Below are 14,203 nucleotides of genomic sequence, written 5' to 3' on the forward strand. Positions count from 1 at the left end.
ATTTGTGCAGCCACTACCTTTGCAAAGGTTTCTTCTTACAACCTCAAATACTATGACTGGTTCACAACCTTTTCCATAGTGCTAAATTATTTGACCAAACACTGCATATATACCATATTTTTTCAAAGCCAAACTGTATCCCAAAGAGAGAGAAGGAGAGAGAAAGAATAGCAATAAAAATACAGTGTTATTTCAGGTTGATATTTAAAAATAATTGTGCTGGTTAATGGTTTCCTTGGGGGAAATGACAATTGAAAGTCGGTATTTTCTACTTTCAAATACAAGTCATGGTGTTTATTAGCTCCCTTTAAATGCTCGTTAAGCTGAACAAACTTTGACTCTACCCTCAATTACAACTAATTCCCTCACAAAGGAAAATTTATTTGTACAACCAAACATTATGTACATTCAAGATTACAAGAAAACTTAGGACATAAGGTGCAAGTGCGACAATATTATGAGAAAAGAAAGACTGTGTATTAGTTTAACAGGTTTACATACGCAAATTCACCACCACAGGGTTTGTTCTCTTGGCAACAATGAAAATAATAATAATTAACGTTCCCTGATTACTACTAATACAAGAACCAAGTTTAATTAAAAGAGAGTTTGAATTGTTATGTTTTTGATACCTACCTTTTTTTTTATTATACTTTGTTTTAGGGTATGTGTGCACAAAATGCAGGTGTGTTACATATGTATACATGTGCCACGTTGGTGTGCTGCACCCATTAACTTGTCATTTAGCATTAGGTCTATCTCCTAATGCTATCCCTCCCCCCTCCGCCCACCCCACAACAGGCCCTAGTGTGTGATGTTCCCCTTCCTGTGTCCATGTGTTCTCATTGTTCAATTCCCACCTATGAGTGAGAATATGTGGTGTTTGGTTTTTTGTCCTTGCGATAGTTTGCTGAGAATGATGGTTTCCAGCTTCATCCACGTCCCTACACCCAAGGACATGAACTCATTTTTTATGGCTGCATAGTATTCCATGGTGTATATGTGCCACATGAACTCAAACAAATTTGCAAGAAAAAAACAAACAACCCCATCAAAAAGTGGGCAAAGGATATGAACAGACACTTCTCAAAAGAAGACATTTATGCAGCCAAAAGACACATGAAAAAATGCTCATCATCACTGGCCATCAGAGAAATGCAAATCAAAACCACAATGAAATACCATCTCACACCAGTTAGAATGGCAATCATTAAAAAGTCAGGAAACAACAGATGCTGGAGAGGATGTGGAGAAATAGGAACACTTTTACACTGTTGGTGGGACTGTAAACTAGTTCAACCATTGTGGAAGTCAGTGTGGTGATTCCTCAGGGATGTAGAACTAGAAATACCATTTGACCCAGCCATCCCATTACTGGGTATATACTCAAAGGATTATAAATCATGCTGCTATAAAGACACATGCACATGTGTGTTTATTGCAGCACTATTCACAATAGCAAAGACTTGGAACCAACCCAAATGTCCAACAATGATAGACTGGATTAAGAAAATGTGTCTATTTGATTCTTCTCTCTTTTCTTCTTTATTAGTCTTGCTAACGGTCTATCAATTTTGTTGATCTGTCAAAAAACCAGCTCCTGGATTCATTGATTTTTTTGAAGGGTTTTTTGTGTTTCTATTTCCTTCAGTTCTGCTCTGATTTTACTTATTTCTTGCCTTCTGCTAGCTTTTGAATGTGTTTGCTCTTGCTTTTCTAGTTCTTTTCATTGTGATGTTAGGGTGTCAATTTTGGATCTTTCCTGCTTTCTCTTGTGGGCATTTAGTGCTATAAATTTCCCTCTACACACTGCTTTGAATGTGTCCCAGAGATTCTGGTATGTTGTGTCTTTGTTCTCATTGGTTTCAAAGAACATCTTTATTTCTGCCTTCATTTCGTTATGTACCCAGTAGTCATTCAGGAGCAGGTTGTTCAGTTTCCATGTAGTTGAGCAGTTTTGAGTGAGTTTCTTAATCCTGAGGTCTAGTTTGATTGCACTGTGGTCTGAGAGACAGTTTGTTATAATGTCTGCTCTTTTACATTTGCTGAGGAGAGCTTTACTACCAACTATGTGGTCAATTTTGGAATAGGTGTGGTGTGGTGCTGAAAAAAATGTATATTCTGTTGATTTGGGGTGGAGAGTTCTGTAGATGTCTATTAGGTCCAATTGGTGCAGAGCTGAGTTCAATTCCTCGGTATCCTTGTTAACTTTCTGTCTTGTTGATCTGTCTAATGTTGACAGTGGGGTGTTAAAGTCTCCCGTTATTAATGTGTGGGAGTTAAGTCTCTTTGTAGGTCATTCAGGACTTGCTGTATGAATCTGGGTGCTCCTGTTTTGGGTGCATATATATTTAGGATAGTTAGCTCTTCTTGTCGAATTGATCCCTTTACCATTATGTAATGGCCTTTTTTGTCTCTTTTGATCTTTGTTGGTTTAAAGTCTGTTTTATCAGAGACTAGGATTGCAACCCCTGCCTTTTTTTTGTTTTTCATTTGCTTGGTAGATCTTCCTCCATCCTTTTATTTTGAGCCTATGTGTGACTCTGCACGTGAGATGGGTTTCCTGAATACAGCACACTGGTGGGTCTTGACTCCTTATCCAATTTGCCAGTCTGTGTCTTTTAATTGGAGCATTTAGTCCATTTACATTTAAAGTTAATATTGTTATGTGTGAATTTGATCCTGTCATTATGATGTTAGCTGGTTATTTTGTTCATTAGTTGATGCAGTTTCTTCCTAGCCTTGATGGTCTTTACAATTTGGCATGGTTTTGCAGTGGTTGGTACCAGTTTTTCCTTTCCATGTTTAGTGCTTCCTTTGGGAGCTCTTGTAAGGCAGGCCTGGTAGTGACAAAATCTCTCAGCATTTGCTTGTCTGTAAAGTATTTTATTTCTCCTTCGCTTATGAAGCTTAGTTTGGCTGGATATGAAATTCTGGGTTGAAAATTCTTTTCTTTAAGAATGTTGAATATTGGCCCCCACTCTCTTCTGGCTTGTAGAGTTTCTGCCGAGAGATCCGCTGTTAGTCTGATGGGCTTCCCTTTGTGGGCAACCCGACCTTTCTCTCTGGCTGCCCTTAACATTTTTTCCTTCATTTCAACTTTGGTGAATCTGACAATTATGTGTCTTGGAGTTGCTCTTCTCGAGGAGTATCTTTGTGGCATTCTCTGTATTTCCTGAATCTGAATGTTGGCCTGCCTTGCTAGATTGGGGAAGTTCTCCTGGATAATATCCTGCAGAGTGTTTTCCAACTTGATTCCATTCTCCCCGTCACTTTCAGGTACACCAATCAGACGTAGATTTGGTCTTTTCACATAGTCCCATATTTCTTGGAGGCTTTGTTCATTTCTTTTTATTCTTTTTTCTCTAAACTTCCCCTCTCACTTCATTTCATTCATTTCCTCTTCCGTCACTGATACCCTTTCTTCTAGTCAATCACATCAGCTCCTGAGGCTTCTGCATTCTTCACATAGTTCTCGAGCCTTGGCTTTCAGCTCCATCAACTCCTTTAAGCATTTCTCTGTATTGGTTATTCTAGTTATACATTCATCTAAATTTTTTTCAAAGTTTTCAACTTCTTTGCCTTTGGTTTGAGTTTCCTCCTGTAGCTTGGAGTAGTTTGATTGTCTGAAGCCTTCTTCTCTCAACTCGTCGAAGTCATTCTCCATCCAGCTTTGTTCCATTGCTGGTGAGGAGCTGCGTTCCTTTGGAGGAGGAGAGGCGCTCACTTTTTAGAGTTTCCAGTTTTTCTGCTCTTTTTTCCCCCATCTTTGTGGTTTTATCTGCTTTTGGTCTTTGATGATGGTGATGTACAGATGGGTTTTTGGTGTGGATGTCCTTTCTGTTTGTTAGTTTTCCTCCTAACGGACAACACCCTCAGCTGCAGGTCTGTTGGAGTTTGCTAGAGGTCTGCTCCAGACCCTGTTTGCCTGGGTGCCAGCAGCAGTGGCTGCAGAACAGCAGATTTTCGTGAACCACAAAAGCTGCTGTCTGATCATTCCTCTGGAAGTTTTGTCTCAGAGGAGTACCCGGCCAAGGGATATCACCACTGATCCCACAGAAATACAAACTACCATCAGAGAATACTACAAACACCTCTACACAAATAAACTAGAAAATCTAGAAGAAATGGATAAATTCCTCGACACATACCGCCTCCCAAGACTAAAACAGGAAGAAGTTGAATCTCTGAATAGACCAATAACAGGAGCTGAAATTGTGGCAATAATCAATAGCTTACCCACCAAAAAAAGTCCAGGACCAGATGGATTCACAGCCGAATTCTACCAGAGGTACAAGGAGGAACTGGTACCATTCCTTCTGAAACTATTCCAATCAATAGAAAAAGAGGGAATCCTCCCTAACTCGTTTTATGAGGCCAGCATCATCCTGATGCCAAAGCCGAGCAGAGACAACAAAAAAGAGAATTTTAGACCAATATCCCTGATGAACATTGATGCAAAAATCCTCAATAAAATACTGGCAAACCCAATCCAGCAGCACATCAAGAAGCTTATCCACCATGATCAAGTGGGCTTCATCCCTGGGATGCAAGGCTGGTTCAATATACACAAATCAATAAATGTAATCCAGCATATAAACAGAACCAAAGACAAAAATCACATGATTATCTCAATAGATGCAGAAGAGACCTTTGACAAAATTCAACAACCCTTCATGCTAAAACCTCTCAATAAATGAGGTATTGATGGGATGTATCTCAAAATAATAAGAGCTGTCTATGACAAACCCACAGCCAATATCATACTGAATGGGCAAAAACTGGAAGCATTCCCTTTGAAAACTGGCACAAGACAGGGATGCCCTCTCTCACCACTCCTATTCAACATAGTGTTGGAAGTTCTGGCCAGGGCAATTAGGCAGAAGAAGGAAATAAAGGGTATTCAATTAGGAAAAGAGGAAGTCAAATTGTCCCTGTTTACAGATGACATGATTGTATGTCTAGAAAACCCCATCGTCTCAGCCCAAAATCTCCTTAAGCTGATAAGCAACTTCAGCAAAGTCTCAGGATACATAATCAATGTACAAAAATCACAAGCATTCTTATACACCAATAACAGACAAACAGAGAGCCAAATCATGAGTGAACTCCCATTCACAACTGCTTCAAAGAGAATAAAATACCTAGGAATCCAACTTACAAGGGACGTGAAGGACCTCTTCAAGGAGAACTACAAACCACTTCTCAATGAAATAAAAGAGGATACAAACAAATGGAAGAACATTCAATGCTCATGGGTAGGAAGAATCAATATCGTGAAAATGGCCATACTGCCCAAGGTAATTTATAGATTCAGAGCCATCCCCATCAAGCTACCAATGACTTTCTTCACAGAATTGGAAAAAACTACTTTAAAGTTCATATGGAACCAAAAAAGAGCCCGCATTGCCAAGTCAATCCTGAGCCAAAAGAACAAAGCTGGAGGCATCACATTACCTGACTTCAAACTATACTACAAGGCAACAGTAACCAAAACAGCATGGTACTGGTACCAAAACAGAAATATAGACCAAAGGAACAGAACAGAGCCCTCAGAAATAATGCCACATATCTACAACTATCTGATCTTTGACAAACCTGACAAAATCAAGAAATGGGGAAAGGATTCCCTATTTAATAAATGGTGCTGGGAAAACTGGCTAGCCATATGTAGAAAGCCGAAACTGGATCCCTTCCTTACACCTAATACAAAAATTAATTCAAGATGGATTAAAGACTTAAATGTTAGACTTATAACTGTAAAAACCCTAGAAGAAAACCTAGGCAATATCATTCAGGACATAGGCATGAGCAAGGACTTCATGTCTAAAACACCAAAAGCAATGGCAACAAAAGCCAAAATTGACAAATGGGATCTAATTAAACTAAAGAGCTTCTGCACAGCAAAAGAAACTACCATCAGAGTGAACAGGCAACCTACAGAATGGGAGAAAATTTTTGCAATCTACTCATTTGACAAAGGGCTAATATCCAGAATCTATAATGAACTCAAACAAATTTAGAAGAAAAAAAACAAACAACCCCATTGACAAGTGGGTGAAGGATATGAACAGATACTTCTCAAAAGAAGACATTTATGCAGCCAGAAGACACATGAAAAAATGCTCATCATCACTGGCCATCAGAGAAATGCAAATCACAACCACAATGAGGTAGCATCTCACACCAGTTAGAATGGCGAGCATTAAAAAGTCATGAAAGAACAGGTGCTGGAGAGGATGTGGAGAAATAGGAACACTTTTACACTGTTAGTGGGACTGTAAACTAGTTCAACCATTGTGGAAGTCAGTGTGGCGATTCCTCAGGGATCTACAACTAGAAATACCATTTGACCCAGCCATCCCATTACTGGGTATATACTCAAAGGATTATAAAACATGTTGCTATAAAGACACATGCACACGTATATTTATTGTGGCACTATTCACAATAGCAAAGACTTGGAACCAGCCCAAATGTCCAACAATGATAGACTGGATTAAGAAAATGTGGCACATATACACCATGGAATACTATGCAGCCATGAAAAATGATGAGTTCATGTCCTTTGTAAGGACATGGATGAATCTGGAAACCATCATTCTCAGCAAACTATCACAAGGACAAAATAACCAAACACTGCATGTTCTCACTCATAGGTGGGAATTGAACAATGAGAACACATGGACACAGGAAGGGGAACATCACACACCGGGGCCTGTTGTGGGGTGGAGGCAGTGGGGAGGGATAACATTAGGAGATGCACCTAATGTTAAATGACGAGTTAATGGATGCAGCACACCAACATGGCACATGTATACATATGTAACAAACCTGCACATTGTGCACATGTACCCTAAAACTTAAAGTATAATAATAAAAAAAATTAGAATGCTAAAATCCCAAAAAAAAGAAAATTAAAATTATCTTAGGCAATTTAGAAATAACAACTGAGATGAGAGCTGGAGAGAGTCCTTTCATGGGAAGGTGAGAAGGGGTTACTTAGAATTGTTAAAGGGCGGGGGCAGGGGGAGGTTCGACACAATTTTCTTACTTTCTTGATTCCCTAATGCTCCAGTCCTTTGGACTTCTTGGTCTTAAGGCTATATGAATGACCTAATTAGACAAGTTTCCCATCTTCCACTGATTCTTCACTGCCTCTCCACTATTTCTCAACCTCAATTTGTTTCCTACACACTGCCACCTGTGGCCAGCAAATTGACTAACAATGTACGTCTACTAACTTAACGGTCATGGATGTTAAACACTGTTAAATCCAGGAAACTGGTAAAGATTAAGTCTATAGCTAATGATTGGCAGAACTAAGTCTAAACATGATCCTTGAGATTCCAAAATCAGTGGTCTCTATACGTATCATGTTGTCTCTAAGGCTCAATTACCATGAATGTATGTTATGGTAAATGGGACCAAATAATGTCACAGAAGAGTTTTCAAAAGGAAGGTAAAATGAGGCAAGAAAAAAAGACAATGATAGGGAAGGCAATGCAAGCATCATATCTATTATTAAGGAAGAGCTCACAACATTTCCAGAAAGGCTTTCTAGGAACCAGCCTCGACTGAGGGCAGCATGAACGAGCACCATTTTCCAGGCCACCCCTTGCACCATCTTCATGATTTCCCACCACCTCTTTGAATTATTTTCTAAATCACCCTGATGCTGTCTTACACAGCATATTTTTAAAAGTTCTCAGAAACAGGCTCTTACAGTTTTATTTCTTCTTTTAAAAAAAGTTCCCGCTTATCATGTTGTACTATTTAATCAGAATATACTTGAAAACAAAAGATGCTTTGTGGTTTTTTAACTCTTGGTAATTAATCCATTGTAGGCAGTATTTTAAAAAATGATGTAGGACAGGGACACCAATATGAAATGGGTAGTCTGAAAAGCAGTTACTAGATACTGACCATCATTTTAGGAAAGGCAGGCTATTTAACCCACTGTATGCTCCCAGGTAAACTTGTCTTCAATTCTTGTTAAGTCAAATATGAAAAACCAAACTCGCCATCTCTATAATTGCTATCATTTAAAAAATTCTGTTGAGAGGAGACACCAAACATAGTATTTCTTACCCCATGCAGCATAATAAAAAATAAGATTCCCAGCTTTGGAAGCCCCAGCTTGGCTTGAATACTTAACGTTTTCAAAGCCTTGATCTCTTCTTTTTCATGTACCTGATGCCTAAAAGAAAAAGAACAGAGTACCTCTGAGGCTTTATGTTGTCTACTGAGTATGCAAAATAGTCTATAATTGGATAAACAATAAAATACTAAAATAAAAAAATATTTTAAAAGCAACAGGCATTCTAAAGGGTAATCTGACAACATGCACCAAAAATTTCAAGGTGTTGCTCTTTGAGCCACAAAAGCACTTTTAGGACTATTCTAAGAGAACTATTGGATGAGGATATTAACCATAGGATTGTTTTTACTCATGACATTTTTGTCCCAGACAGAAGTTTATGATTTTTGAATGAATTCATTTTATCAATCTTTTCCTTTCTAGCTTATGGATTTTGAATGGATGAAAAAGGCCTTGCTTTGCCATGCTGTTTTGATTTATGGGAGTTTATCCTCATAAATGGTATGAAGATATTTTTCCAGATCATTACTCAGTTTTATCAACACCATTTATTGAAAGTCCAACCTAATCTCCTTGATTTCAAATACTCAACATGTACAGATTTTTCTTTGTTTTTATTCCTTAAACAATATGGTATAACAACTATTTATATAACATTTATATTGTATTAGATATTATAAGTAATCTAAAAATATTTAAAATATATGGGAGGATGTGCATAGTTTATATGCAAATACTATGACATTTTGTATTAGGGACTTGAGTCTGTGGATTTCAGTGTTCATGGGAGTGAGATGTGGGCAGGAGTTTGGGGGGTGGTTCCTGGAACCAATCCCTGACAGATACTGAGAGACGACCGTATTATAAAGCTAGGCTTGGTCAAAGAAACATATGTAAATGCTTATTATACAGTCCATAGTGTTTAATCACTTTCTGATATGTGTTAATAAGTATTTATCATTAAAGTAGACTTAATTACTTCCTTTGTCTATCTCTGGTGTTTGAATCAGGAAATCAATTGTTTCTTAGACTCAACACAATGAGTTTCTCAAATAATACCTTTATCTATCTCATCATAACATAAATGAAATCTGAGGCTTTATGTATCTTATTTCCCAATAACTGTAGACTATTCTTCATAAACTGACAACAACTTCCCAAACATACCGCTCTCGCACATTTATTTTTCCTGAAAGTCTATTGGTCAAGAAAAAGTAGTAATAAAGATTAGTGTCTTTACATATTTTGAACACAAAAGTTTTACATCTAAAAAGTTTAAATACACATAAAATACAAGTATAAAGCTGCAATGAAGTAGTTATAATTCTCACAGTAAAACCCACTAATATTTGAAAGTCATTTTTTTTACCTTGTAAGACATTTTACATCATTATCTGCTGCTTGGTTTGATGTTCCCATAACCCAGTCTGTCAGGTATTCTACCATCTTATTCCTATAGAATGGTGGAGAAAAGAGAAACAGCAAACAATTTTTTTGAAGTCACACCCCCCCACACACACCTTCAGTCATGTAAGATTACTTATAGTGCAAATAATTTAGCAGATAACCAAGGTGACATGACGACTTTATAAAAGAGATACTGCTATCATAGATGTAAAAGCCAGAAGGAACAAGCAACGTGGATATTGATCCTCCATCATGGCCTTTAGTTATGCTATCAGATTGGAAACAGAATCAAATTCTTAGCTCAAGTACAGCAGAGTTTTAGCAAAAGGGAGGCTTGCCACAGGCACAAAGCTTAGGGAAATTTGAGGAGAGACACAGAGAAAAACAAACATGTAAACTGCTCTCTTTTTATGTCTTCCTTTCTACCAGTAACCAGATATCTACTCTATTTCTGTACTTCATTCAACAAATTAAGATTTACAAGACCCTACATTGCTCTTTTGAGAACTCACCTAAATTTCATCTCTTGGCAAAATGAGAGGTCATCTCTCCTTGCCATCGTTACTTCAACCAACTGATACAGTTTCGTTTTTATTTGAATTGCATGGACCATATTCCCAAGCACACAAACGTACCTATACAGACATAGAGACAATAAAAAAATTATCAGATACAGACATAAGATAAGGCATTCAAAATACTTTAACCATCAAATAAAATGAACTAAACGTAAGTTTGAAAACAGTAAGATATTTATTTATATGAGAGCATACACAATATCTGGTTACCTTATTGTCACACCCTAGTTTGTGTGCAGTAAAGAATGGCAAATTATTTTATCAATTACTATCAATATCAATGTGTAAGAGGTTTTTCTTGTCTCTTAAATCTTAAAGTATGTTTCTGCTACATTTCAGTAGAAGGCTTACCTGATCAGATTTAACATCATTGTTTCAATGCTAGCTTGCTCTAGATGTTCAGAGCTGCCTTCAGTATGATTATCTAGCAAGTTCTTCATTATATCTAGGGTTTGCTCTACAAATTGAGTATTGGTATCAGTCAATAAAACCTATAGAGAGAACAAATATATTAATGATTTACCATCAATACCCAGAAGACAGATCCCTAGAGGGATGAAACTGACTGATCTAAACACACAAATAGAGACATGCACCCACAGGCATGCAGCCAAACAGGCACACAGATATACACAGACACTCATATCTATATACAAGGCACGTATACCCTCAGGCACACATACACATCAGAGTTCCTAGAAGCAAGCTGACCATTCATTGAGACGATTCTTCTTTCTACAATTTTTTGACAATTTTTAAAAACTGTGAGTACCTAATTTAAACAATCTGAAAGAAAAAGGCTTCATTATTTCAAACAAGTCACTCTATTCATAGGGAAAGGTGAAAAATAAAAAACAGCACACTTTACCTGTCCTTAGGAGTCAAAAAACTTGGTGATGGGTCTTCTTCAATTTGTTAAATAGCGTCAGATAAAGAGCAGGACTCAATTCTAGACCCACCAGGTCCTTATCATTGGTCGGTGTTTGAAGTCCCACTTTCTCAAGGTTACACACCATTAACGACAACAGCTGATCCATATATTTGCTGACAGGTGTATCTGCATTTCCCTCTGAGGACATCACTGAAATCATGGAACCCTTATGTTCACTGACCGGACCCACGGGTGGGCTAGAGGTTGCCAGGCCAGAATTACTTCTCTGCTGGAGGCACACTCCCCCAAGGGCACAAAGGAAGCCAGTCATGTTGATCCAGGCCTGTAGGGAGTCTGTGTCAGACAAATCTGTGCGTCCTCCTCCACTCACATGGGACATTCGCCTCTTAACAATGGTCTTGTGAAGCTTTCAACAGCCTAAACACAAAATTTTTGTGCAAAGCATGAATTAAACCTAAATTAGCTGAGACTTGACAAATTACTCTTTATCCAACATTTCTTCCGTGACAAAAGTACAAAAAAAAGTAAAACATACATTGAAATCAACCCCCTAAATTACCATATACATTTTTAAAGAGCCACTGATTTATTTTTGTCATACACTAATATAATTGACCAAGTATAAAATTTCTTTTAAAAAGCTTTGATTTCACATGGATGAACCTTGGAAACATTATGCTAAGTGAAAGAAGCTAATCATAAAAGCCCACATATTCTAAAACTCCATTTACAGAAAATATCCAGAATAGGCAAATCTACAAAGTAGATTCCTGGTTGCCTAGGGTTGGAGAAGCGGGGGGAAGAGAGACAAGAAAGTGTGGGGGGGTGGTTAGAGGCAGAGATAGCTAAAGGATACAGGGTTTTTTTTCTCAATTGATGAAATTGTTCTGAAACTGATGGTGGTGATGGTTGCACAACTCTGTGAACATGCTAACAACAGTCACTGAATTGGACACTTTAAATGCGTGAATTGTATGGTATGTAATTATATATTATAGTAAACAGTTATCCCCCAAAAGCTTTCATTCTAAAGCTACATGTCCCCTCCAAATAAAGGTATTAGGTACACAATTTTGCTTCACAAAACTATAACTTTTTTCTTATTGTAATTAAGCATGACAGAAAAATAACATGGGGGAAGAGCCAGTTTTTATAAATCTCCTAATAATGAGAGCAATATGAGCATTATAAATCATATACACACAAACACCAACTCATCAATTTCCAAAGTAACAGATAATACAGTCAATAGTAATAGTTGAATGAACTGTCCACATTTTAAAATTTCATTTAATCTATGGGCTCAATCTTCTGCCCAAGACATTCCTTAATTAGAATACCTAACAAAATAGCAAAATGAATTGTTTCCATGTTAATTTTTCTCTACCTCTGTTGCTCCTTTTCTGAAAATTCTGTGAAACACCCTGATGAAGGGAGAAAGAGCAAGAAAAGATAAAGAAATGGTCTTTGCAACAAACAGTCTCTAGCAGTGCTGCCCAGTATTTCTGTGATGATGGAAACATTTTCTCTCTGCTGTCCAACAGAGTAAGTACCTGTCATATGTGGCTACCGGGTACTTGCAATGTGGCTACCATATGATTGAGGAACTAAATTGTATTTAATTTTAATTATGTTAAAATTTAAGTTAAATAGTCATACATAGCTAGTGGCTATCATATGACAAAGTACAGGTCTAGATAAACCACAACTAAATATCAGTCTTCAGACAACTATATGCTTACTTTACTGAGTGACTCGTGAAAGATTACCAAAGAGAAGGACATATATTTAGCAGATCAGTTAATAGACAAAAGGCAACTTTACAGACTTACCTGGCCATCTTCCATTTGGGCTTCTGGGTAGCTAAGGATTAGTTTTGTTGCTTGTTCCCATTTTGCATGTGTATCTTCCCAAGCCTAAAATGAAGACAGTTATCACTTGAAAGCAACTTTAAGTCTAGAGCTAAACATCGATCAGCAACAGCCAAGCTTGAAACTTGATATATATTAAGTACTCAGATATTATACTTGTAATATGCACATATCTTGGATTTACTTCAAAAGCTATTCCTCATTACACATATGTAACAAGAGGCTTCCAAAACTGAGGGTGGGCACCTGAGAGGGGTGTTTCTGTTGCTAAGGGCACACCTCAGTGTTTCCTGCAGTGGGATGCTCAGTGCGCCTCAGCAGTGCCATCACTCTTTCTGAAGTGCTGCTGTGCCTAAGCAACTACAACAGCAAATCAAGTTACTGCACTTAGAGCCCTGCCTGCCAATGGAGAACCTGATAAGCCCCACCCAAAAGGCAGAGTAGGAGGAGCAGAGCAAATGCCTCAAGTGATAAAGCCAAAAACTTCCATTCACTAACCTCACAGGAAAGGTACTTATCTTAGACTCTACAATATCCACAGCACAAAATAGCCATTCCCACCTATAATTTACTCATGGAGTTATCCATAACTCCATATGTAAATTACATGGTCATAACTGATAGTAACGTATACTGCCAGTTAGTTTTAAAATGTATAGCATATTAAAAACTCAGTGGGAGACTAACAATTTATTTCAAATGCTTTTTATTTTCATCCTACTTTGTTCAGAAAAGGATTTCAAGTAAGCTACTTGAATTTCCCCTGTAAACTTACAGAATAGTAACCTTAAATACATTCTCACAATCAGATGCCATGTGCTTTAGGGAGGCTGAGTAAAAAAACCATTATTCCCATTTACCTGTTGACATCACGTTGCTGACAGGCAAACTCCATGAATGTGTTAGAGTTGAGCAAGAGGTTACGCACCGACACTTCATCCACCCCACACTGGGTATCTGCTTCCTCACAGAGGTGGCGGAAACAGGACATGGCAACCAGAACAGCTTCAGTGTCAGGGTTCCGCAGACACACGTACAGAGCCACTTCTAGTTTGGTCTACGCTTGTCAGCAAGTCAGGGGGGTTCCGCTGCATCCTGCTGCACTATCCTGAGAGTCAAGGGTGGAAGACATATATTTGCAACTTGGGTAATTTTATGTAAAAAACCCAACACCACAATAAACTGCGTGCGTGTGTGTGTGTGTGTGTGTGTGTGTGTGTCCGTATATATCTCAGCATACAATAACTCATAAGAGCTTTCTCCTTTAATCATTATAGGAATTTTTCAAACCCCAAAATATCTTGTCCTATTGAGCTGGACCAACATAAAGCTACTATCTGTCCAATTTCAAATC

General features: G+C 37.8%; 1 pseudogene; it reads right to left on the reverse strand.

The window, feature by feature from the left end:
* Nucleotides 1-6,946: 6,946 nt before the first annotated feature.
* Nucleotides 6,947-13,894, reverse strand: LOC129136948 (neurofibromin-like; annotated as a pseudogene).
* Between the last annotated feature and the right edge of the window lie 309 nt (nucleotides 13,895-14,203).

The sequence above is a fragment of the Pan troglodytes genome, chromosome 15 (genome assembly GCF_028858775.2).
Source record: "Pan troglodytes isolate AG18354 chromosome 15, NHGRI_mPanTro3-v2.0_pri, whole genome shotgun sequence".
NCBI lineage: Eukaryota > Metazoa > Chordata > Mammalia > Primates > Hominidae > Pan > Pan troglodytes.